Source organism: Pyrus communis, chromosome 1 (assembly GCF_963583255.1).
Source record: "Pyrus communis chromosome 1, drPyrComm1.1, whole genome shotgun sequence".
Classification (NCBI taxonomy): Eukaryota; Viridiplantae; Streptophyta; class Magnoliopsida; order Rosales; family Rosaceae; genus Pyrus; species Pyrus communis.
This window is the reverse complement of record NC_084803.1, coordinates 27,389,300-27,415,462: the sequence shown is the minus strand read 5'-3', so window position 1 is coordinate 27,415,462 and position 26,163 is coordinate 27,389,300. Positions and strand designations below refer to the sequence as shown.

The 26,163-nt window shown below is 36.4% G+C and overlaps 1 pseudogene; it reads left to right on the top strand.

Moving 5' to 3' along the window:
- The first annotated feature begins 9,769 nt into the window (after positions 1-9,769).
- Positions 9,770-12,995, top strand: LOC137729086 (cysteine-rich receptor-like protein kinase 10; annotated as a pseudogene).
- Positions 12,996-26,163: the final 13,168 nt, after the last annotated feature.

Genomic DNA, 26,163 nt, shown 5'->3' with positions numbered 1-26,163 from the left:
CCAGAGCATTCACATAGTTAAATACTATATGAAAGTATAATTAAAAATAAGAAAACAAGATTAATTTCATAAAGTCCTTTTGCCATTAAAAGTCTAAGCCCATTAATTTCACCGAGTCATCTTCTTCCTGATCTCTTCAGTCCGCCACCACTCATCTTGATCTCAGCGAGTAGTCTCCTCTCCTTGTATTTATAGTCTGCCCCTACTACCACCATCACCACCATTGTACTACCAAAAAAAAAACCTCCTTTCTATGGCTCATTATACAACCTAGAAAGCTAATTTCGATACAGGATGTTTTGCTCTGAATCTCTTGTGAGCATCGCTATCTTTGGTCACCATTTGCCCGAGACACCAAAACGAGAAATTTCTGGAGTTTAGGTGTAAATAGATGCAAATAAAATTTATTCTTGACAAATTATTGGACTGGATCTAAACTTACAAGTTGAGAATTTGAGTTTATTAGAACGTGTGAGTTCAGATTTGCAGACATGCTTCAAAAGCAAATTAAAACATTTTTTATGCTCACTATCGTAACGATCATTTTCAAGCATCTTCCTCAAATTGTACGTACTACTTTTTTCATGTATTATTTACAATATATAGACATACATAGAGCAGAAAATGAAGATTGTTTTCTTTTATGCAAATTCATAATTATTTTAGTACATTGTAAATTTATTATGTGACACAAAAAATTAAAGGGGTAGGTAATCAGAGAAGATTCAACCCAGACCAGGTAATTAGAGAAGATTCAACCCAAACCCACAAAGGAGGAACCTTTTCCACGATTCTGATGGCTAAAGAAGTCTCAAAAGCGTTAATTGAACGTGTTCAATAGCAAAAGTTGATAAGGTCAATTGATCAATACAATTTCGGCCCTTTATACCCAAGTTCAAGTTTAAGAGTAGTAGCCTTGTAAAAAGAAAGAAGAAAAAAAAAAAAAATCAAAGATGTAATTGTCAAGGTTCTAAAAAACGTTAGGCGCTAGTCGGGCGGTAGGTTGGCGCCTAGCGCCTAGGCAGCTAGGCGGGATCTAGGCGAGCGCCTAGGCGGATTTAGGTAAATTTCTTATATATTATATGAATTAATTAAATTTTATATATTAGATGTAAATAATTATTGAATAATATGTTATTTCTTATAGAAGAACATACATATGTGAATGTTTTATGTACATTTCTAGTATGCTTGCCTAGAAAAAAAAAATCTAATAATTTATAACTTATATAACATTTATATACATATAATATACATGCCAAACTTTGAAAATATAAAAATCCCACTCCCACGCAAGTGGGTGGTTTTCATAATAAACCATCTGATCAAAGTAGATGTCCACCTTACCTTTTTCACATCACCCAAGATGGATCCATCACCAGCTTTTGACCTTTCAGAAACTCAAGAAGAAAATTTCGTTTCTTCTTCTTTCTTTGCCCTTTTAGAAACTCAAAATTGAATCTTGCAATCTCTCTCACTCTTTCTCTTTCTCAGCACTCTCTCATCCCTTATCTTCGTTCTTCTTCTTCGCCCTTTCACTTTCAGAACCTCAAAATTGGATCTCAAGTCGAACTTGTGCCACCACAGATTGAAATGTTTAATACTCTCTCTCTTTTCGCACTCTTTCTTCCCTCATCTTCACAGAGACGAGCTGCAGAAATTCGCCGGAGCTCTGCTGCTACGTACGAGATCAGAAGTTGTAGATCCAGTTGCTAAAATTGTAGCGATTTTGGGATTTGCAGCAAGATTCAAACCGCCTAGACTGTCGCCTAGCCCGCCTAAGGCGCCTCGTGAGTGCCTAGGCAGCCGCCTTAGTCCTCCCTAGCTAACTGAACGTTTTGGTCTAATTCGGGTCGGAGCTCCGCCGCCCAGAGCCTAGGTGCTGCCTAAGCCGATTTTTAGAACATTGGTAATTGTTGAATATTTAAGGAGGAAAAAAAGGGAAGAACAATTTGGCTAAAATTTCTAGTTGACTCAACGCTTAGGACAAAACTTATATACCAGTTCAATAGTCCTGTCAATTCATGGCTACATTTCAGTCATGAGCACATCACTTTGAAAAACCAAAAGAAGAAGAAGAAGAAGAAGGCGACAACGAAGAAATAGTCAAACACTGGTTAAAGGTATATCAGCTGACCTAAACCTTTCTTATGACACAAGGTACGTGCAAGGTGGGCTTAATCAAAATAATATTAGGGAAATTAAAATTTTAAATTGAAAACCGTATCATCAATAAAAAGTAAACACGTTAACCAAAATAATTCAATTATCAACAACCATATATTTTAGTTTAAATTTTGGTATCCCTACCTTTGTTTTTTGGGAACATTTTTGGTCACCACCATTTAGTGTAGTGTATGCTTACCATCCTATTTATCACCGTTAAATGAGATTGATTTTCGAGATTCGTATAGTGGATATGCACAAATATCAAAATTCAAACTCATCTAACGATGATAACTAAAGTGGTGAGCAAAGATATACTCATGTTCTTTTTTTTTTTTTTTACCAATTCACCACTAACACCACTAAACAATTGGTCATTGGACAGAATAGTGCAACTTTTACAAGTTGCAAGCACTTATTAAACACAAACAATTGGTCAGTGCACAGAATAATGCATCATTAGATCTACCAATAGGATTACCGTTGCTTTTTGTACAAATAAACAACAAAATAATTGGTCAGTGGACATATTAGTGCAACTTTTGAACAAGTTGCAAGCACTTGTAAGAGGTTGATGGCACTAAGGCTAAAACAACCAAGGATCTGCTATCCCGAAGTGGGTGCCTCCTTTCATGTCTCGTTGCTAATATTATTCCACGTGTTTTTATACCTACCAGAGCATTCACATAGTTAAATACTATATGAAAGTATAATTAAAAATATAAAAAAAGAAGATTAATTTCATAAAGTCCTTTTCCCATTAAAAGTTTAAACCCATTAATTTCACCAAGTCATCTTCTTCCTGATCTCTTCAGTCTGCCACCGTTCATCTTGATCTCAGCAAGCAATCTCCTCCCCCTGTCTTTCCAATCTGCCCTCACCACCACTGTACTACCAAAAACAAACGTCCTTTCTATGGCTCATTACACAACCTGTAAAGCTAATCTTGATACAGGATGTTCTGCTCTGAATCTCTTATGAGCATCGCTATCTTTGGTCACCATTTGCCTGAGACTCTAGAACGATAGATTTCTGAAGTTTGGGTGTAAACGGATATAGATAAAACTCATTCTTGACAAATTATTGGATTGGATCTATACTTACAGGTTGAGAATTTGAGTTTATTAGAACATGAAAGTTCAGATTTGCAGACATGCTTCAAAAAAAAATTAAAACATTTTTTATACTCACTATCTTAACGATCATTTTCAAGCATCTTCCTCAAATTGTACCTACTACTTTTTTCATGTATTATTTACAACGTATAGACGTACTTTTTTCATGTATTATTTTCATGTACTTACTACTTTTATGCAAATTCATAATTATTTTAGTACATTGTAAGTTTATTATGTGGCACGAAAAATTTAAGGGGTAGGTAATCAAAGAAGATTCAACCCAGAGCCACAAAGGAGGAACCTTTTCCAAGATTCTAAAGACTAAATAAGTCTTGAAAGCATTAATTGAACGTGTTCACTAGCAGAAATTGATTAGCTTAGTTGGTCAAGACAATTTCAGCCCCTTTATAGCCAAGTAGTTTAAGAGTAGTAGCCTTGTAAAAAGAAAGAAGGGAAAAAAAAGTCAAAAATGTAATTGTTGAATATTTGAGGAGGAAAAAAAAGGCAAGAATAGTTTGGCCAGTTGACTCAACTCTTAGGACAAAACTTGTTTGCAGGTGACTTTGAAAAACCAAAAGAAGAATAAGAAAGCGCCAACGAAGAAACCTTCAAACACAGGTTAAGGGTATATTAGTTGACCTAAACCTTTCTTATGTACACAAGGTACGTACAAGGTGGGCTTTATCAAAATAATATTAGGGAAAATAAAATTTAAAATTTAAAAACTTGTCATCAATAAAAAATAAGCGTGTTAACCAACATAATTCAATTATCAACAACCATATATTTTAGTTTAAAATTTTGGTTTCCTTACCTTTGTTTTTTGGGAACATTTTTTATCATCACCATTTAGTGTGGTGTATGCTCACCACCCTATTTATCACCGTTAGATGAATTTGAATTTCATGATTCGTGTAGTGGATATACACAAATCTCAAAATTCAAACTCATATAACGATGATAACTAAAATGGTGAGCATACACCACAATAAGTAGTGGTGAGCAAAAATATACCCTTGTTTTTTTTTTGTTTTTTTGTTTTTTTGTTTTTTTAACCAATTCACCACTAAACAATTGGTCTTTGGACATAATAGTGCAACTTTTACAAGTTGCAAGGACTTATTAAACAATAATGGCACTGGGATTAAAATTTGGTGGGTAATTCTAGAGAAACTAAATTTGTAGATAAAGTTTACAAACTAAATAATATGTCATTAATGAGAATGAGTATGTTATCAATGTTTAATTCATAATTCAATTATCAACTTCTATGTCATTTAATTTGTAAAATTTTGTCTACAAATTTAGTCTCTCTAGAATTATTTAAATATGGTTGTATGAGAGTAGACCTTGCATTTTAAACCCGACCCATTAATTCGACCCGACGCAACTGTTAAAATGAGTATACAGGTAAGTGTTTAGCGGGTCGGGTGATTCGTTAAATAACGGATCATTTTGGATGAACTCACGAAACCTGCTAACCACCCGTTATTTAAGGTTTGGGTGCTCACTCCTCTTTCTATCAGCCGCCCACCTCCGCTGCCCTTCAGTTCCATCCTTTCTGTGTTCCTCCTCTCTCTCTCTCTCTCTCTCTCTCTCTCTCTCTCTCTTCTTCCGCCTACATAGCTACAATCTCGTCAGCTTCCAATTTCCTGGTGCACTCTTTCACATTCTTCCGAGGAAATAAGCATTGAATTTTATTTATTTATTTATCCCCTATATCTCTCTCTCTCTCTCTCTCTCTCTCTCTCTCTCTTTCAATCAATTATTTTTATTTCATTTTCCCAGGCAGACTCTCCGACCTTCCCTTTGCTCCTCTTTTGGGACATGACAGAAGAAGGATAACCATACAAAAAGGGGATGACAGAAGAAGGATAACCATACAAAAAGGGGATGATAAAAGAAGTATTACCATACAAAAAGCAACAAATGCCCAGATAGATTGATACATGCATATCATACACGTGTTATAATAATTTAATAATAATATACCAAACATACCTTGCAAATGAGAAAATTTTCAATGTGATCAGAAAATACATTCTCTTATTTTGCAAAAAAAAAAAAAAAAAAAAAAAAATTGTTAACAAGTGTTAAGGGGTGAAAACGGATTACTTATTAGATTAACGGATTGAATTTGAGTGACCTGTTAGCTTAACGGGGGTTCGAGTAACCCGTTAGGTTAATAGGTCAAGTCTAAACCTAGTAAACCCGATACATTTAGAGCAACGCCAACATTACAAAGGCCCCCTAGGGCAACTTACTATTGAATCCCCCCAGTGAACATTAATTGTCTTTAATGGACATTAATTGTCTTTTGCATCTCCACCCCTAAACAGAATAGCCATGGTAATAGGCAATAAAATATTAGTAATTTTTATTTTATAAAATAATACAAAATAATATTATTTGTAATTTCATATAAGATTTTTAATCGTTCTCGTTGTGCCACGTGTCATTATCCGAAAAGACAATTTTTGGTGATAGATTTCGATAAGAGTTTTATCCAATGTCGTCATGCCACTTGTCGTTACCTTTTTAGAATAATGATAGATTTCCGATAAGATTTTTAATCAATCACGTTGCACCACGTGTCACAATCGATTTACAATCTTTGAGGATAGATTTCAATCAAATTTTTAACGAATGATGGCATACCACGTGGCATTATCTACAACATAATCCTTTCTTTTTCTTCTATATAACCCACAATTCATCCTATGAAATCACACACCAAAATCAAAATCTCTATCATTATTCATAGTTTCTGCTTCCTTCTTACAATGTCTTCTTCAAGGATGTTGTGGGAAATCTATGAGAAGGAGAAATAATTGTTTAAGCAAGGGGAAATAAATGTTCAATCTCCAGGTGGGCGAAAATGAGATGGAATAGGATGAGGATGAAGAGCATAGAAAGAGAGATGATGAAGCAAGAAGCCAAAAAGCCTCACATTCCCATTGAGTCAACCAAGTTGTGGTTCAGATCTCTAGGCCCAATCGTTCCGCAAACATTGATAGAAGCAGGTAACAATGAGGTACGGATCTCTTGGACGATTATTTTGTTTGTAACAGTGCATTCCTTGATACGTACTTTAGACGTCGTTTTAGAATGGAACAACATTTGTTCAACAAAATCATGATTGCTGTTTGCAATCTTACTTTGTGCAAACAAATGATGCTTTTGGTGTTATGGGTCTCCTTTCTGAGTGAAAAATTATTAAAGTCTTGCGGATGCTTGCATATGGAGAATCTGTAGACTGAGTGGATGAGATAGCAAGGATGGGGAAATCAACCATTCTTGAGTCCCTGATGAGGTTTTGCTCAGTAATCGAATCTATCTACATCACAAAGTACCTCCAGCGACCTACTAAGATGGACTTGCAAAGGCTTTTGAAGAAGGGCGAGATGTGAGGTTTTCCTAGGATACACTGGACCTAGAAAAATTGTCGAAGTGCATGGCAATGAGCTTATAGGGACAGAAAATAAGCAAAAAGTATAATTTTGGAGGCGGTGGCATCATTTGATATATGGATTTGGCACGTTTTTTCAGTGTTTCGGGAGCTCAAAATGACCTCAATGTCCTTGCCCAATCTCTAGTGTTCAACAATGTCCTACAAGGAAAAGCACCAAGAGTCACGTACTGGGTCAACGAATATAAGTACCATGACCATACTACCTAGCAGACGGCATTTACCCAAGGTGGTCATCGTTTGTCAAAATAGTGCCACATCAGCGAAATGCAAAGGAAAAATATTTTGCAAGCTGTCAAGAGGGGTGTAGGAAAGATGTGGAGTGTTGTTTTGGTATCCTCCAAGCTCGTTAGGCGATTATCAGGGGTGCTGCCAGAATGTTTGATTTAGAGTTGCTTCTATCCATCATGATGACGTACATCATTCTTCACAACATGATTGTGGAAGATGAGTACTATTATGATGCCGTTGATGAATATGAGCCAGAGACGATGAACAATTTCAGAACGCAAATATATTGTGCTCATGACGTCACCGAAAAACCCCGTGCACCATGAGCCATTACAAAGGGATGGACATTACAATGAAAGGCTTATTCAACGATATACTGCACTTTAGGACCCATATATGCGCAATGCCCGGCAAATTGACTTGATAGAGCACCAGTGGAAATTGAAACAAGCTCAAGAAACTTAAGTTTATTTAGTGTGTTTGTTTTTATTTGGTGTGTTTATTTAATTTTATTTGGTGTGTTTTTTAAGTTCATTTAGTGAGTTTTTTTTTTTTTATTTGGTGTGTTTGTAATTTTATTTGGTATGTTTATGTAATTTTATTTGGTATGTTTATGTAATTTTATTTGGTGTGTTTATGTCCTTTGAATAAAGATTCTCTTAGTTTAAATAAATTACCAAATTAAATAAATATAAAGTACTAAATTCAATAAATTGGAAACAACATAAAGTACTCTATTCAATAAATAAGAAATTACAACCCAAAGTGATTGGAAAATTATAGGCTCGGATTAAAAACAAATTCCCTAGTCCCTTGTGAATGGAAAATCATCACCTAACCAATTTGTGGTGCTAGGATCATCTCCTCTTGTGGTGCTAGGACCATCTCCTCTTGCTCTCGCTTCTTTTGCACGCCTCCTTCGCACCACGTCCGCTTTCTCCGAATTCCAAAAATATTTAGAATTTGGAGACATCGCTTCTACAAGCTCCTTCATAATGTCACGATCTTGTTGAGTCCTTATGTCTTCTTTAAGTTTTTCCCTTTCTTGACTAAGTAGCTCTCTGTCTCTTTCATTAGCTTGAAATAATCTCTCAACAACTGCAGCTTTTGCCTCCTCTCTAGCCTCATCAGCCTCAAATTTAACCATTTCCTGCACCAAAGTCAATTCACATTGGCGAGCAAGTTCTTCCATATATTTTGCATAATCATTTTTGGAAGCACTCCTTTTTCTCTTTGAAGCCTTCTTACCTTAAGGCCTAATTAGATATCAGGTCGACTCTGACGCTTGTGCAGGAGGCGTTTCTGGCACTTCTTCTGAGTCAGTTTCATGAACATGCGAGGCATGATAGGGCGTAGAGTGTAGAGGGGTGCTGTTCATGACAACTTCCAGACCGACAGGTACAACTTTGAATTTAGGACAATCTTTGACAATATTCCAACATTCCCACCGCTGAATGATTAGTTTTTGTTTTTGGTTTTGGCATTATACCAAGCTTGTGCTTGAAGTTTCTACAAAATGCAGGAGAAGAAATAATTATAATCAAAGTAGCTAATGTAAATTTGGGTACAATACAAACAAATAAATAATATATTTGTACATGATCTGCTAAATTTTCCCCACTTTGAAGATTACTACTAGCTTGTGCCAAGGCGTCTCTCCAAGACTAAACGATTGGTTAAGTATTCTCCAACGACTGGACATTGATTCTTTGGTTCTTTTCCCACCAATTTTCTTTTCTGAAGAAAATTGGTATGAATAAGACTCCACATTTCTTGCAACTACATCTCATTACCTGTAATTGGATTATAAGTAATTTCAAACTAGCTATAACACAACGTAACATCTTCAATAAGCATCCAATTCGTACTTGCATCATTAGTCATTTTGTTGGAAACCAATTGGATTGAAACTTTGAGAGAATGATTGGAATGTGGTTGAAAGTATTTGAGAAAATATAAAATTGTGGTGTAAGGTAGAAGATAATGAGAAGGTATTTACAGAAAAGTAAAATAAAAATTTTTTTTTTTGGATTTTTTATTAATTTTTTAGTAACATGATTAATTTCTGCCATTGGATTTAAAAAAATTTCAAATCCAACCCTCCAGATTGTTCCATGTGGCACAATGGTAACATTTCTAAATTTTTTTCTTTTTTTTTAAAAAATTTTTAAAGGCGAATAACGTGGACCGTTGATATGAAATCCAACGGCTGTTATTGTGCCATTTCATCTAGCCATTGAGGGGATGTTTGAAATTTTTTTTTACCGTTGGAAATCCAACGGTCCAAAAAAATTATCCGTTGAAATCCAACGGACGACATCGCGCCACATGCACCACCAACTGTAAGATTTTAGAACTCTGCATCACGAGCCCTACCGACTGAAAAGCTGTTGGTGACGCGCCCCCACATGCACATGAACGACACATGCGTGACGCAAATTTTTTAATATCGTGGCTGATGTCACCCTGACGCCAGCCATGCACCACCTGGCTCTCAGGCTCTCGGCTGTGGATTCGCGCCTGGCCTGTCCACCGGGCCGCCCCCAAGGCCAATCGCCCACATGGGCTGGAGCAAGGGAAGGAGGCTATTGGGTGTTTTGGGTCGCCTGTCCACCGGGCTAAAGCTCCGATGGAGTTGCTCTTACAGATCTATTTAATAAGAGAAACTCTTCTGGTGAACACTCAAGACTGAAAGTCAAGCTACCACTCCTGCATTGCTTTTGTTGATACTCAATACAAAAACCTATGATTTTATGATCAATCATAAAAAATAAAAAATAAAAAAATGAATAACATTGCTACCCTTCTTTTGATTATTTCTGTTTTTACTCTGCTCAGCTTTCCGACCAGTACGGCAGCTGATTACCTGGTTCAACTCTGCCCAAACTCTACCTTCCAGTCCAACCTCAACCGCCTCCTCTCCACCTTCTCCTCCAACGCTAACCGCTCCATCGGTTTCGACAATGCCATAGTCCAAACCACAAACAACGCCGTTTACGGCCTTTTCCTCTGCCGTGGCGACATCATAGTCACCGACGCTTGTGAAACCTGTGTCGCCACCGCAATCGCCGAGGCCCTCACAACGCTACTTCTTAGAAAAACAGGTGGTGATTTGGTACGACGACTGCATGCTACACTACTCCAACGAGTCATTCTTCTCCACTGGCGCCGAGTTGACCCCCTTGTACATGTGGGACATGGATAACGCCACCGACCAGACTCGAGTATGAACGAGATGGCTACCGAGGCTGCCAACGACGCAGACAAGTTCGCTACCAAAAAAAAAAAAAAAAACATCAGTGATCTGATTGAGCTGTACAGCCTTAAACAGTGCACACAGGACTTGTCCGCGACTGCTTGCGACCGGTCGCTTTAGGGTTGCCATAGCGGAATGGCAGATTTGTTGTAGCGGAAAGCTAGTGGTACGACTTCTGCATCTGAGATGTAACGTTTGGTATGCAATCTACCCCTTCTACACCCAAAACGCCACAGCCCTTGAGCCTGCACTAGGGGCTCATCCTCCTCCACCTAAGGGTAAAGCGAACAAACATTTTAAAACTTTTTAGAAGCCCTAATCAAGTCATTTCTGGTATAATCAGATTAGTTTATTGGGTAGTTTATTGGAACAGGGCAATATGGTGTTGTCCTGTGGCTGTTGATTTTACCAATTTCTCAATATTTTTTGTTTATTTTACAGGAAAAAGCAAAATCCCAACACTTACAGTTATTGCCATTGTTGTACCAATATCTGTATATGTGCTACTCATTGTTGTTGGTTACTGCTGCATAACTAGAAGAGCGAGAAAGAAGTACAATCAAGCAGCAACAGACGAACCAAGCGGTAAACAAATATATTCTTCTGCAATTCTCCTCTTGTTTATTCTCGTTGATTCTCCTCTCATTTATTCCTCGTCTGTAAACATTATGCTTCTATGGTTTGGTTGGTTGTGCAGGTGAGAATGACATTACTACTGTCGAGTCTTTCCAATTTGATTTTGCTGCCATCCAAGCAGCCACGAGCAATTTCTCCGATGATCACAAGTTAGGCGAAGGTGGTTTCGGTCAAGTTTACAAGGTATAATCAGTATATGATATGAGTTCTCCTTCAGGTCTACAAAGTTTCAATTTTTATACATGTAAAATCTGAATAATTTTGGAGCCTCAGAAGCTGCCCATGAATGCCATGAGTGGACATTCCATTGTTTGATCAAAGTTTTCTCACAGGGTATACTTTCAAATGGTCAAGAAGTAGCTGTGAAGAGGCTATCAAGGAACTCTGGCCAAGGCACGGAAGAGTTTAAGAACGAGATGGTATTGGTAGCCAAGCTTCAACACCGAAATCTGGTTAGGCTATTGAGATTCTGCTTGGAAGGCCAAGAAAAGATTCTTATTTATGAATTTGTGCTCAACAATAGCCTCGACTATTTCCTATTTGGTTTGTACACTCAAACATCTGATAGTCTTTCCCTATTGCAATACCAGTTCGTCAATAATAACTTGATTTTTGTGATTTGCAGGCAATTGGATTGGTCAAGACATTACAAGATTATTTCAGGAATTGCTCAAGGAATCGTGTACCTATATGAAGCTTCACAACTTAGAATTATACATCATGATCTCAAAGTCATCAATATATTGTTAGATGGGGAGATGCATCCAAAAATATCTGATTTTGTCATGGCCAGGATATTTGGGGTTGATAAACTCAAGCAAACACAAATAAAATCGTCGGAACATAGTAAGTTAGGATTTGTTTGGTACTCTACTTGAATCCAACTTTTTAAACTCAATAACAATTTTCAAGTTTTAGGCCATAAAAACTTGTTAGGCATGATTATTTTAAAAAACTGAACTCAAGACTAACTCAAAAATATAGTTTATTCTCTAATAACATAAAAATTAATTTTTAGAGTTTTTAAACTTAAACTCACTCCTTTATTTTCTCTCCCTCCTCCCCTCTCACTCCAAATCTATCTCTCTTTTCTTCTTTCTATCCTTTTTTTTTCCCCCTTTTTCGTCTATCCTCCAATCCGCTCTCTTCATTTTCTTGGTTCTTTCTCTCACTCCTCTTCCTGTCTATCTCATCCGATCCTCTCTCTTCTTTCTTTTTACTTCAATCATCTCTTGCTTTCTTTTCTCATCTCTCCTCTTTCTCCCTCTCCTGCAACCCCCTCTTTTCAGATCTCTTTTTGTCTAGTTTAAGTTGTAAGATTTAAAAAATTTTAAGTCGCAAACCAATCAAGTTTTTGAGTTTTAAAGAAAATTGTTTTCTTCTTAAGAAATGTTTTGAGCAATGATAAAGAATTTCTAATAGGATACCAAACAGACCCTTACCTATTTCATTCTTTTCTTATGACCACTTTTGTTTTGCAATTATCAAATTGAATTTGAAATGTTTTCTCATTACATCTTGGTCATAATTTCTATACTGATGGTTATGCTCCTTGTGGTTATATGTCTCCCGAGTATGCAATGCACGGACATTTTTCTGTCAAGTTCGATCTGTATAGTTTTAGTGTTTTAGTGCTAGAAATCATCAGTGGCAAGAAGAACAGTAACTTCTTTCAAAGCGATGTAGTTGAGGACCTCATGAGCCATGTAAACTTAAAATGGAAAGTGTAGTGTTTTTTTTCTCTTGCATTGACATTGCATCATGAATTAAACTTTTGAATTTTATGCAGGCTTGGAAGTTATGGAGAGATAGAGCACCTTTGGAATTGTTGGATCCGTGTCCAAGAGACTCTTATTCGAGGACTGAAGTAATCAGATGCATCCACATCGGATTACTTTGTGTTCAAGAAGATCCAGTTGACAGGCCGACGATGCACTCAGTAGTTCTCATGCTCATTAGCTACTCTCTTACTCTGCCATCACCTCAACAACCAACATTTTTCCTCCAAAGTAGAGCAATGGGGAACATGTCAGAGCCAACACTGGACTCCACTCAATCTATCAGCAAGTCATCTCCATCTGTTTATGAAGGATCTATCACTGAAGTATACCCTAAATAGTGTGAATAGATAAGTTGTTACTGCTACGTATTGTAATATCTGCTTAAATATACAATCATCTCTAGACAATAATAAAACTTGCCGACATGGTATCATTCGTCCTTAAAAAGGTGAATGTTCTGCAGATACAAGTTTTAGGCGAAATTTCTATTTGTTTATATGGTAGTAAATCGCATAAAATTTTGCAGGTTCTCAAACTCTACGTCTGTTTATATTTATTTGTTAGAAAACATGAAACTTAAATTTGGTTTCCAACGATGATCAACCATTGTTAGGATTGAAAACATCAAAGATGCAAATGTAATATGTATTCTGAGTTTCTTCAGTATCTTGATTTTCCAAATAACGTGATTGACATGGTTGAGTGAGTCCTTTAGTCTATAATAACCAAATTAAACATTTTGATACACACTATGTAACGATCATTTTCCAGTATCTTCCTCAAATTTTATGTTCTATTTTTTTTTTTTTCATGTGTTATTAACCAAGTATAGACATACATAGAGCAAAAAACGAAGATTGTGTTCTTTTCTGCAAATCCATAATTATTCTAAGCTACTCTGTCAGTCTGCCATTACCTAAACAACCGGCATTTTTCCTCCAAAGCAGAGCAGTGGGGAACACGTCAAAGACAATGCTGGGGTCCGATCAATCTATCAGCAAGTCATCTCCGTCCATTGATGAAGGATCTATCACCGAAGTATACCCTAGATAGTGTGCATAGATAAGGCGTTAGGATCTATTGTAATAAATGTTTACCAACCTACTGCTTTGCAATCTATGGATTAGAATTTTATAAATACATGTGAGCAGCTGCGGATTCAGAATTTATAATCAATGGGTTGGTAAAATCATTTAGTTTTTATTTTAAACCTCAATATTCAATTTCATAAACCATAAATTTGGGATTATAATTTAAAAGTTACTTGAAATTTGAGGGATGAAAATATGAGAGAGGAAAGAGTAGTGGCTCGGTGGCAAAATGGCAGGATGTGGTGGCGGGGTTCGGGGGTTAGGGTGGCTCAGTGGCTGTGCAATTTGGGAGATGATATGACAGTGTTTTGGATTTTTTTTTTTTTTTTTGGGGGGGAGTAATCGGGGGTGGGTGTGTATATAAGGAGGTTTGTTGTTATTTTTTTGCTTTTAAAGCATTTGTAAAAAGACGAGAACTAAAGACTAGGTTCAAAATTATGTCGTTTTAAAAAGGAAAGCTCATGTTTCCAGTATGCAGAAACATCAACTTCAGACAATCCATTCAGTCATTTCGTCAAAAGATGATGAACACCAAAGCGTCACCAACGAAACCATCAATGGGGTCACTGGAGTTGATCCCAACCCATTTTTTTGGCCTTCACGGGGTTCAACTGACCACCTTTGGCCTTGGGGACTCGCCACATGATATGAAGAATATCAAAGAAGCTTTTTCCCACATAACGCGATTGACAAGGTTCAAGTTTTCACGCCTATGATCGGAAAAATGTTCTTTTCTCTTTGTCCAAAAAATCAAAGTGTTTCTCTTTTGTTCTCTGTTGAATCTTCTTCAGTGTGTTGTTACCTAACATTGCACGTTCGGGTTCTGCTTTGCACTTTCCTTTCTTTTTCTCTCAGCGGTGCTTTTTTTTGCTATTTTATTTATTTTATAAATTAAATGAATGAACAAATGAGCTTAGCTATTGTTGCCATTGTATGAGAGCAAATGTCACGACATCAATACACTGTTATTATACCGTTTTGTGCCGATTGTTAAATGCTATATATGAAAAACAGTTTATACATATTAATGTTTTATTTGGTACGGTATATTCATATATGTAAATTTTTCTCAATTTACTTACACAATCTGAAGTCAACAAATAATCAAATTTGATCCTATGACTATTAAAATATAGACTCCAACCATTAACTAGCTAGTTAATGGCACCAACCAAGTCTGAAGTGTTCTGTCTCTCCCTCCTCCTCCCATTTCCAGGAAGTCCCCAATGGATTCGGCACCTCCGCATCCAAATCTTGCATCACTTCTATTTTTTTCTTGAAATAATCTATTTTCTATTTTACAATCATTAATTGTTAGGGAGGACGAGAATATAAGCACTATATAGTCAACTAAACCTAATTCTAACTAATAGGCAAGAAATCAATAATCTGATTCCAATGGGCTTAACCTAAAAATCAAACAACAGAATAAAACTAAATACTATTCTTTTCCAACACAGGTTTCACTTCACTGTACGGATTTGGGTTGTGCTCGCAGGACCTGTCCTCTGGAGATGTCTTTTGGGAGGTGCAACACAAATTCCTAAAAGAAATTCTGGGGACCACACATACACTTATTTTTGTTTAATTTATTCAGTTCAATGAGTGTGCATAGTTATCATTTGTTCACTACATTTTTTTAGTCCTTTACATGTTATTAAGACCAGTGGCGAAGCCACATGAGGGCGAGGAGTGACGGTCGCCACTCCCTTCGTTGGAAAAACAAGACTGGAGCGCTGGTTCAGCCCCTCCCCTCGTCGAAAAACCCGACTAGTTCTGCTACTGCTGCTCTCCGGTTCTGGTTCTGCTACTGCGCCTCTCGCCAGAAAAGAAGCCCAGGAACGAGTAGCCGCCTCTTTGGTCGGTCGGAAAGCAAATGCCCCTGGTTGCTCTGCTGCTATGCAGCCTTCGCTGCGTGCATTGGCTTCTAAAAACCTCAGGTATTATCAGTGAATATCAAAGATTCAATCGAAATATGGGCATTTCCGGTGCGAGCCGGAGCCGCGACTGTTGCAGAAGCGGTGGTTCAAATGAGTCGCGAGGAAGAAGAAGGTGGCTTCCTATTTTGGAATGCATAGTTTTGATTTGTTGTGGCTACCAATGGAACTACAGCTAGAAGCCACTTTTGATTTTTTTTTCCTTCATTTTTTTAATTTTTGTCAATATTATCAAAAGATTTTTCAGAGTATTATTTTTTATTAATTAACTATGGTTCGAGTTTTATAAAAATTAGAAAGCATCACACATGTGTTAGAAATGTATAATCTATTCTAGTAATACCCTTCATCTCATACTATCATATTCATTAAAATAGTAAAGCGAAATTTCTAATATTCTTGTATTTTATATGTTAAATAATAAACAGGAGAAAATAAATTTGAATCTCTAATACAAGTATAGTCCTTTCAAGGTGTAAGACACTTGCTTATATGGTATATAATGAATTTACTTAAATTCATTTAAACCTCCATCTAGGCACTAGGCCCCAATTCGCCTTCCGATTAGCATTTAACGTTTGTTAGAACCTTGATTATTAACTACATTAATATTATCTACTATCTACAATGATTTGGTCGTCTAGATTTTTCTGTTTTAAATTCTGCCCCTTCCCTCGACTATTCCTAGGTTCGCCATTGATTAAGATAGATGCTAAATCATCCAAACCAATCGCTAGTTTGTTATACCAATAAACAGTTAGTTGGGGTAATTGTGTAATTAGTTGTAGAAGTTAAGGGTACTAGTGTAATAATCATGTGGCCATATATATCTTCTTGTACTGTCATAATTATTCAATCAATGAAAAACAATCTTTAACAGAGAATATTTCAATTTATATATGGTATCTCACCATTTGCCTCACGATGTTGATCCTTTTCTGCTCACCGACTCGATTTCCTGATCGATTTCTGTCTCTGATTCATGATTCTTCCTCTCTTCTCTCGAATCTTGCCTCTGTGATAGGAGCATATTTATTCGACTTTGTTATCTTATTTCTTTGCATTTACTTAGTTAATTCCCATTTATTTCGGTAATTTAAGTTATTTTCGTATTATTGTAGGTCTAGTTGGTAAAGATGACAATAAATAGCTAATTGGAGCAATTTGGAGCAGTTTTGGACTTGAATTGGATAGCATACGGGCTGAATGTTTTTGGTGGTTTAAATGGTGCTAGGTATGTACTAAAATCTGGAGAAATTAAAGTTGAGGCTTGGAAGACAAGGAATTGCACAAGAAAGAGGAATCCAAGTTGGAAAGGAACATTATCTTATCTTATCTTATCCAATCTTTATCTTATCTCCAGCTGTAAGGAGGAATCCTAATCACATTTCAACACTCTCTACTTGATTCTTAAGGTCCTAAAATAATTCAACGCCAAAACCTTTTCCTCCTTAGATTTAACCATTCCCACCCTATATATATATGAAATTCCTGCACGCTTTACAGTGTGCCATGCCTACCATTCATCATTGAAGTTGCTGGAATTTTCAAAGTTCTTTCTATCTTTGTTTTAAGTTTCAACGTTTATTTTAGATTGCTTTTCAGTTATGATGGACATGTGTAACTAAGTTTTTTTTTAGCTAGAGGTGAATTCGAAGCCATGATCATATGTTTTATATAAATTGATTACATCCAGTTATTGTTTCATAAAACATGAATGTGATTTACTTATCTGCTTTATAGAGAACTTATTATTGTATGTTTTTTAAGGGTGCACACCTAGTTTGCATGCAGGGATTTGATGCTAGAATATAAGGGAATTTCACCTAATCATTATGAACTTATATTTGTAAGTAGTAAAAGTCACTAGTCCTGATTGAGTTAAGTAAATTCTTGGCAAGAGTATCATGCTTTTCATAGTTATGAATGCTTTGTCAATGCTTATGATTTTCACAGAACTTAATGATCTTTGAGATGTGTCTCTATCATGCTTTTCATAGTTAGGAAACTTGAGAAGAATAATTTGGTTATGTCGCTGAGTCCAATTCAATGAACTTAGGAAAATCTGAGAGTTATTTAGTGTTGTTCACATTTAATTTGGGGTCATTCATGGTTTATAGGAAGAATAACTGGAAATCCATATGTATGCATATGTTTCATATGTGGAGAAGAATCCTTTAGCTATCCTTTCATCCATATTTCATTCACAACTTAATTTACTTGCTGCTATTTACTTTTGTTTTCATTAAATTCCTCCAAAATCACCCCAGTCACGGTTTTGTTGTTAGTTTAACTTAGTTTTCAGTTTTATAAGTTTAATTTGTGTTGATTAGCATCCCTTCTAATCCCCGGAATAGAACGATCCCTACTTACTCAGACTATGATTGCATAATTAAAGGGTTTAATTTGTGTGTTAGTTTTTACCACATCAAATTTTTGCGCCATTGCCAAGGATTAGTGAAATTGCTAATCACTCTGTTTTTTGTTTATTTTACTTTTGATATTTGATTTAGTTTTATTTCTTTGATTTCAAGCACTAGAGAAGCAAGACATGGCAATTGCTAATCTTCAAGCTCAAATGGCGAATCTTACTTCTCTTATGTCGCAGTATATCGAAAGGTCTACAAAGCAAAGTGTGGCTACATTTGATATGCCCTACAGGAAAGGATATCAAACTAATCAACATCCTTAATTAATTAAGATTGGAGGTTGGGATAGTGTCAATGCTTGGGGATATCAGGGCCATAATCAATTAAGGAATGACTTGTTTTCCAACATTTACAATCCAGGTGGGAGAGATCTTTCAAATTTTATGTGGAGGGAACCTCAACAAGTTCAACAAGAAGGATATTGGCACGAATCTGAGGAGTTTTATTCAAGACCTATGCAGCCACCACACCCTTCCCCACAACAATTCCAACCAAATTCAAATATGTCCATGGATAATGTTAAAATTCTACAAACACTAAATACTTCTTGTGCGTCTTTGACTCAGGAATTAGAAAACCAAGCTAAAGAGATGGTCGAATTGAAAAATCAACTTGGACAGATTGCAGAATTCATGGGACAAATTCGAGAACAAAGCGAACTCTCCAACTCAACTATTGTTAATTCAACAGGAGATTTTGAAATCGCTGAAGCTATCAGTTTGGGAAATGGTATGGAGGTTGGAGCTGAACCAAAGATGTCCAAGCATAGCCTAGAAGTGGACAAAGAGTTGTTGTCCAAGGAGGATGAGGAGGAAGACTCAGCCACGGCAAGCTTAGAAGAAGCCTTGCTGCAGCACCCAATCATCTGTAATCATATTGCCGCAGTTACCCTAGCTCCATCATCCAATTCTAGTAAGGTTGTTCCGAATTCAATTCTTTCTAACTTTAGTCCACCAAATGTACCTTTTCCTCGCAGGTTTATGCAATCCAAGAAAGAAGAAGGAAATAAAGACATCTTCAAAACCTTTCCAAAGATTCAAGAGAAAGAAGTGGCTAGGGAATATCTAGAATTCATCAACCATCCCCAAAGAAGTTGGATTTTATGACATGGGACAAGTCACTACCCTCACACCAAATCTGGCCGAGAGCAACATTCCTGAAACTTTTGAAGAAGTGTTTGTCCTTGAGTTCTTGTCGTAGCACACAGGTAAGCCATCTCCTCAAATTTCAATTTCGTTTTCTACTAACATGTTGTTGATTTCAATGATTCAGGCACCCACTCAAGAATTTAAACCATTACCAGATCATTTCAAGTATCACCTTCCATTCAAAGATCAACTCCATGCCACTGGTCCTAGTGAGGATTAAATAGAGGTATTGTCCGGCTAAAAGACGTTAAAGCAAGAGCTTCTTGGGAGGGAACCCACATATTCAAACAAAGAGACATTGGAATTTCGTGCTTCTACAGCCAAATTTGCTCTCTTTTACCCTTCTCTTTATTGTTTTTACTTTGCCATGATAGTCTTGTTTGCTAGTTATCTTTCGTTGCCTTCTTGTTTAGGTTTATTTTTGAAACATTGAAGATAATGTTTGGTTTAAGTGTTGGGGGGGGGGGGGTAAACAGATTGCTTTTCATTACTTATCTTCGAATTTCACCACCTATCACTACTAATATTGTTATTCACTGTTTTAAAAGTGTTTTATTGTGTGTCATATAACAAAATTTGAAAAAAAAAAATCGAAAAAGCTTGAGGAAAAAAAAAGTAGCTTTTTGTTGCTTGTTTGTGTCTTAGAGTACCTTCCAACACAATGATGAGGACTTGGTTTTTAATTGCATGATCATTAAAGAAAGTTACAAACATAGGTGAAACTTTGATATGCTCTTTGGTTAATACATAGTTGTAGTTGTCATTTACGAATTTACATGTAATCACAAAGAAAAAAAATCAGTTTTTGTAACATGATTTTTAGAGTACCACCAGCCAAACTTGCTTCTTTGTGTGCTCATTACTCATCCAAAACCTCTCCATCTTGGGCACTGGACTCTAGAGCCACATCACATATCACAAATGACAATGCCAATATCTCAGCTTCCTCTCCCTACACTGGTGAAGATAAAGTCTATGTAGGAGATGGTAAAGGTCTATCCATAATATTAGTTCCTTTTCTTTAAATAGATCTCATACTTCCTTTAAGTTGAGCAATGTATTGCATGTACTTGATATGAAACATAATTGTTATTTGACACTTAACCCTGATGGATCCACTGTAAAAGATCATGTTTCGAGGAAGATGCTTTTGTGGGGACGAGTTAAAGATGAAGTTTATCCACTTCAAGGATCTAGTCATCACATTACTTCATCACCATCAGCTCTAATAAGTGTCAAAGCTCATGTGAAGGTTTGGCGTCAAAGATTGGGTCATCCATCTTCATTTCTCTTTCAAAATGTTATTTCCAGCAATAAACTGACAGTGCAAGCAAGGTTACTATTGATTTTTTCTATTCAGATTGTACTCTAGCTAAAAACCACAAGCTTCCCTTTGGATTTGCTAGCTCTACAACTACTGACAGCTTACAATTGCTTCACTGTGATCTTTGGGGTCTTGTCTTCATTACTTCACCTAGAGGTTTCAAATACTACTTGTTGTTAGTTGATGATTACACTAGATATAGTTGGCTATTTTCATTAAAGGCAAAGTCTAATGCCTATTCTACTTTTGTTGTATTCAAACATTATGTAGAAAATTTACTTGGCAATAAAATCAAGATTGTGCGTTCAGATTCAGGGGGTGAATTCATTGGTACTATGTTCAAGTTTTTTCTTCGTAATCATGGTATTCTTCATCAATTAAGCTGTTCCGACACCCCTGAATAGAATGGTTGTGATGAAAGAAAGCACAAACACCTTGTGAATACTACCAAAATCTTACTTGTTACTTCTAATGCTCCACATCTCTATTGGGTGGAGGCTTTCTCCACTGCTGTGTATCTTATTAATAGGTTGCCAATCTCTGGAATATCTCAATCTCCCTGGGAATTACATTTTCACAAGCCACCAGTCTATTCCAAATTAGAAGTCTTTGGATGCAATTGTTTCCCATAGCTCAAGCCCTATGTTCATTCAAAGTTGGATGCAAAAAGCAAAAGCTGTGTCTTTTTGGGATATAGTTTACAACACAAGGGTTATAGATGTCTTGATAACATCAGAAGACTCGAAAGTCCGAATATTTGACGGAGTACAACTTATAAGGAAATTCAAAGGTGTGGATGGTTCCCCATTACCTGCAGCATATGCTCACATTTGCATCCTACTCACTCAGCACGTTGTATTCGTTCGTGGTTAATCTTTCTGAAAGTAACAGGTCTTGCAAAGTCAGGAAGTCAGACATCTGCTTCTTTTGCATCGAGTGGGAAATATATAATTTCAGTCAGAGAGGATTCACGAGTTTATTTTTGGGACTATGATGGTTCCTGTGTCTCGTCAGCCAAACAAACCAAATCTGTTCAATCTGTGAGCATTTCTTATGTGAAGGTGTGTCTGTTGTGGTTCCTTGGCCAGGCATGAGAACAGAACAAAGGAGCTTGGAAGCTGTTGCTAGTTTGCCCCGATATTGCTCGCAATTACAACGCCATCTAGAGGCTGTTCCACGGAGCAAAGATTCGGAATATTTCTCACTTGGAAATTGGTTTTTCTTAAATGGTCCGTGCAGGGGTGGCTCTGTAACCTGGCCCGAAGAGAAACTTCATTTTCCTTTATGGGATTTACCAGTTATAAGAGATGAAAATGGTCACCGTTACCCGCAACATCATGATCATCAGCAGCGGTGGAATAAAGCTCTCAATCACACTGCTGAATCAGAACCATGGGGGTTGTCATTGTTAACTGCTGGATGCGATGGAACAATTAGGACATTCCACAACTATGGATTGCCAGTGATCAGGTTGTAAGAGTTGGTTTCGATTGCCCTGCACTGGCTCTGACCTCATTTAATCAACACGCAACGCAACAAGATTTGAGTCTCTTACATTTTCATATTGCTCATGTCGGCCAAGCATCCATGGCGCTGCCTATTTAGTACCGACGACATAGGAAATACATACAATTACATAGTTGTCCCTGCTAGAATAGAACTACAGTCATCTTCCCGAAAACTTGTGCTACATTGCATTTGATGTAGCTAGTGAGCAGTTTCTTGGGTGCTTGAAAGCCTTACTCACGCACACTATATAATATTACATTCATGAAACTGACACAGACTCTCCTTAATAATATGAGTGTTAGCCAATGACATATAGAAAACTTGCTTTGAGAAACATCCTTACGTGCAACTTTTAAGATATGGGTTGTCCTTGTATTTTGAGAACAATGCATGAGAGCGTCCTCAGCAATTTGTTCATCCTGATGTGTCTTTTCAATCAAGCTCTCAAGATATGAGAACCAAATATTAGAAAGCGAACGATGACAGGACAGGGATGACAAATTGATATTTTCTGCAAGAATTTGATACCTCAGGGCGTATGTAAATAAGATGCAGTTCCTCCCCATAAAAATCCCCGTCAAAGTCATGAAGCATCCATGGCTCCTGCATTACAAACTACATCTGAAAAAACAAGAAAAATACTTGCAAGGGAAACTTTACGGTGCCTTGAAAGACTTACTATAGTCGTTTCAGTGTTGTTGAAACAAGGATTCCAACCGATACTCATGACCATTTTGAAGATGCCTCGCATTGACAATCCTACCAAACCAAAATATACTGCGATGTTTGGAAAGAAGAGATGCATATCCTTGTGTGGATAAATTTGTTGGAGGAAAGATGCAGTACACTCATAAAGATACCAGAACAAGGAAAGGAAGCAATTTAACTCAGCATAATAGGGAGAAAGGAGAATAAACAGAACATGAGTAATAAACTGAGAATTTCAAATGGGTCTAGGCAGAGGTAGGTGAGGTAGGAGAGCGGGTTGTGCAATATCAGAACAGAAGATACACGCATATTTTATTAAACCCCGAATATCAAACCTGTTCTACTCTGATACCAAGTTGAAATAAACAGACGAACAAACAAAATACAACTACGAATATTTTATTAAACGACATTGCCAAAACGGCTATAACTGAATGACTACATCTATATTGACTGTTATGTTCTCTAATGAATAACAAAGCACTCTATTTATAATAAACTAACCCTAATCTCAAACAAAACCTAATTCTAACTGGCCAAGCCCAAATCCTAAACCTATTATTTTGCAACAGAAGATACAGGCATGGTTGAAACAGAGACGCAGACACTAGTGTTTAGATTCTTGGAAAGGAGGTAGGCCTTACATTTGAGGTCGCAAATCAAATAGAGATTTGATCACCTATCCGTGGAAGTATAACAAGGCAACTGGAAGGTTGGACATTATGCCTTGTAGCAGCTTCAAGGAATTTGCAATGCAAAACGAAATATTTAGTGTTTCAGAACACCATTATCATCCTTGATAGCCAACACTTGTCAGATCAAACAATGATGACAGGAATGGATTCCTTTCAGCTTGCATATGCTTAATTAAACTCTCAAAACATCACTAACAATGCCATCTAGGATTAATTAAAAGGAAAACTAACGAAAAGTTGAAAATAACTTCCCTTCTAATGGAAAGTCCTTTTTAAAGGTATAGTGAATAGTATCAGAGAAAGGTATAAATGTGGTTTTTTGTTAAAAGTGAACAATATTGGGAGTATCTCATTAAAACTCCCTTAATTAAAACAATTAAGAAAAATAGAGTCACTGATATCAGTAGAAAGGGAATGGCTACATGTAAGAATCAAAGTCGATCTAGTGGGAAAGACAAAAGGAAGCATCAACCAGTTATCGCATACCACATTGTGACTATAATGACATTAAAGTTAAACTGAAAATGCTCTTCAGTAGTGTAGTTAACATCTTCCCAATCACGCACAAGACTTGCAGTTAGATTTATGCTCTTGCTGGCGAGATAGACAGATTCTTGAATTCATCAACTGCAGTTTCGGTCACACACAGAAACTTAACGATCGATTATTCACCGAAATGGTCGCCTTTTCCCACCTTACCTTGACTAAACATTTGACAGCACTCTGTTAAAACAGGGCTATTTTCAACCTCTAAGGCTTTTTCCAGGCTTCATTTGTTTCGTGGAAATCATCCGTTTTGTTTGTAAGTGCCCAAAAACCCAATCTCTTCAGAGGAAATATTCTATCCAAATTTTGGCAGAGTATCGTTGGTATTATGACATTCCCCAAATTTTACACAAATTTGTTGCCTATGTTTTCTTTTCTACAACTTGAAAATTGAATTGAACTAGAGTAACATAAGTTGAAATGAAATATGAATCCCTAATATCCAAAATTCCTCAATTATAATTTCCTAAATCCCATAACCCCTAAATACAATAAAAAGAACAAAACCAGAAATTCGGAGTGTTAATTGACTAATTGGACAATCTCTAAAGGAAATGTAAAATCATAAGAGTCAAATTATAATTGATGGCTGATGTGGCAATTTAAAGTCTTATGCCAAATTTTGTACTTCTACAACCTAATTGTCAAAAGTTTTATATTTTATTTATTTAAATAGAGCTTTAAATTGTGGTAATTATTAAAAAATGTTGAAACAAAATTTTTATTGGTTGAAATGTTAGTGGAATAAGGGGCTCACCGTTAAAATGAGTTAAAAATAAATTTGACATTGATGACAAATTTGACTCTAAATCACAAAGCTTTCAAATCCTACCAACAAATAACACTTCGATTGAAGAGACTTTTAATGTTAAATATGTACATTAAAAGGTTGAGTATTAACGACTGAGGAGAAGGGGAAGAGGACTGAGGAGGTACAATTTCTATTTCTTCATCCTCTGTCACTGATTCTCCCAAATATACACATAATATCGTCAAAATCGGCAATTTATCGGTCAAAAGATAGTTCAAATTCTCCATAATTTCACCTATATTTCACTACCGTTCGCTTCAATCTGGGTTACAGAGCCAGAAAGCTCTACAAACATGACATCTTCAAACCCTATCGTGTTTCCATCTTGTCCACGTCGTATTCAATTATGTTTTGTTTAGTAGTCATTACGTTTGATGAGTTAGATAGTTAATCGTTAGAGCGGGGTACCGATAGGAATTGAAACCACATCATGATGCATATATATATATATATATATGACTATTTTTTGCTACTACAGTAAAGTTTCATCGCGTTTTCTAAGGTGTGGACTCCACTTTGTGGACCTTATTTGTAGACCGAGTTAGGTCCGTTGGTTTAAATCTGAACGACTGAAAACAAATCCACCAAAATGAGCTTAGAGTGATTTCATGTGAGTTTGGCTCGAGGGTGTCCAGTCTGTTGCACATAAAGGACGTAGTACTTGCTTGATTCAAGTTGGGTTCACAGTCCTTGCATGATTACTGATGTCATATTTGATTCCTTGAAGTCAATTTTAAATTTGGTGAGTTTTCAAAATGGAACCCTAGAATTAAAATTTGTTATTTCTGTTACTTTTTGTTAATTAGGTTAGTGTTTTAGGTTAATTATACATGTTTGTTGATGAAGTTATTTGAAATTGGTGGATTTATGTGAAATTTTTGAGAAATTTGGTGTGTTATGAAGTTATGAAGCCGGTGATGTTGACAGGTTGTGTAGGGCTATGTCGTTAACTTTTGTTTGTTGAAGTTGTAGTGTTGAGTTGTGATTGATTTTTGTTGATGAATGTTTGTTAATCTTACGAACTAAGTTGATATTGCTTAAGTCATGATGAGGTGTTCACAGTAGATGTATAACTATGAAAACTTGTTGGCAGGTTGTTGTGAGGATATATATTATTGAATTTGGTTGTGTTAAGGGTATATCTTGTTGAATTTGGTTGTTGTAAACATGAAAATTCTTGACGACGAACAAGACAAGAACACGTGTACAAAAAAATATTTTGTATTGATTTTGGGGTTACAATCTCTTCTACAAATTTAGCCTTTGATTCTATCTTCGTAAAATGTAGATATGTGGATGGGTTGTTGA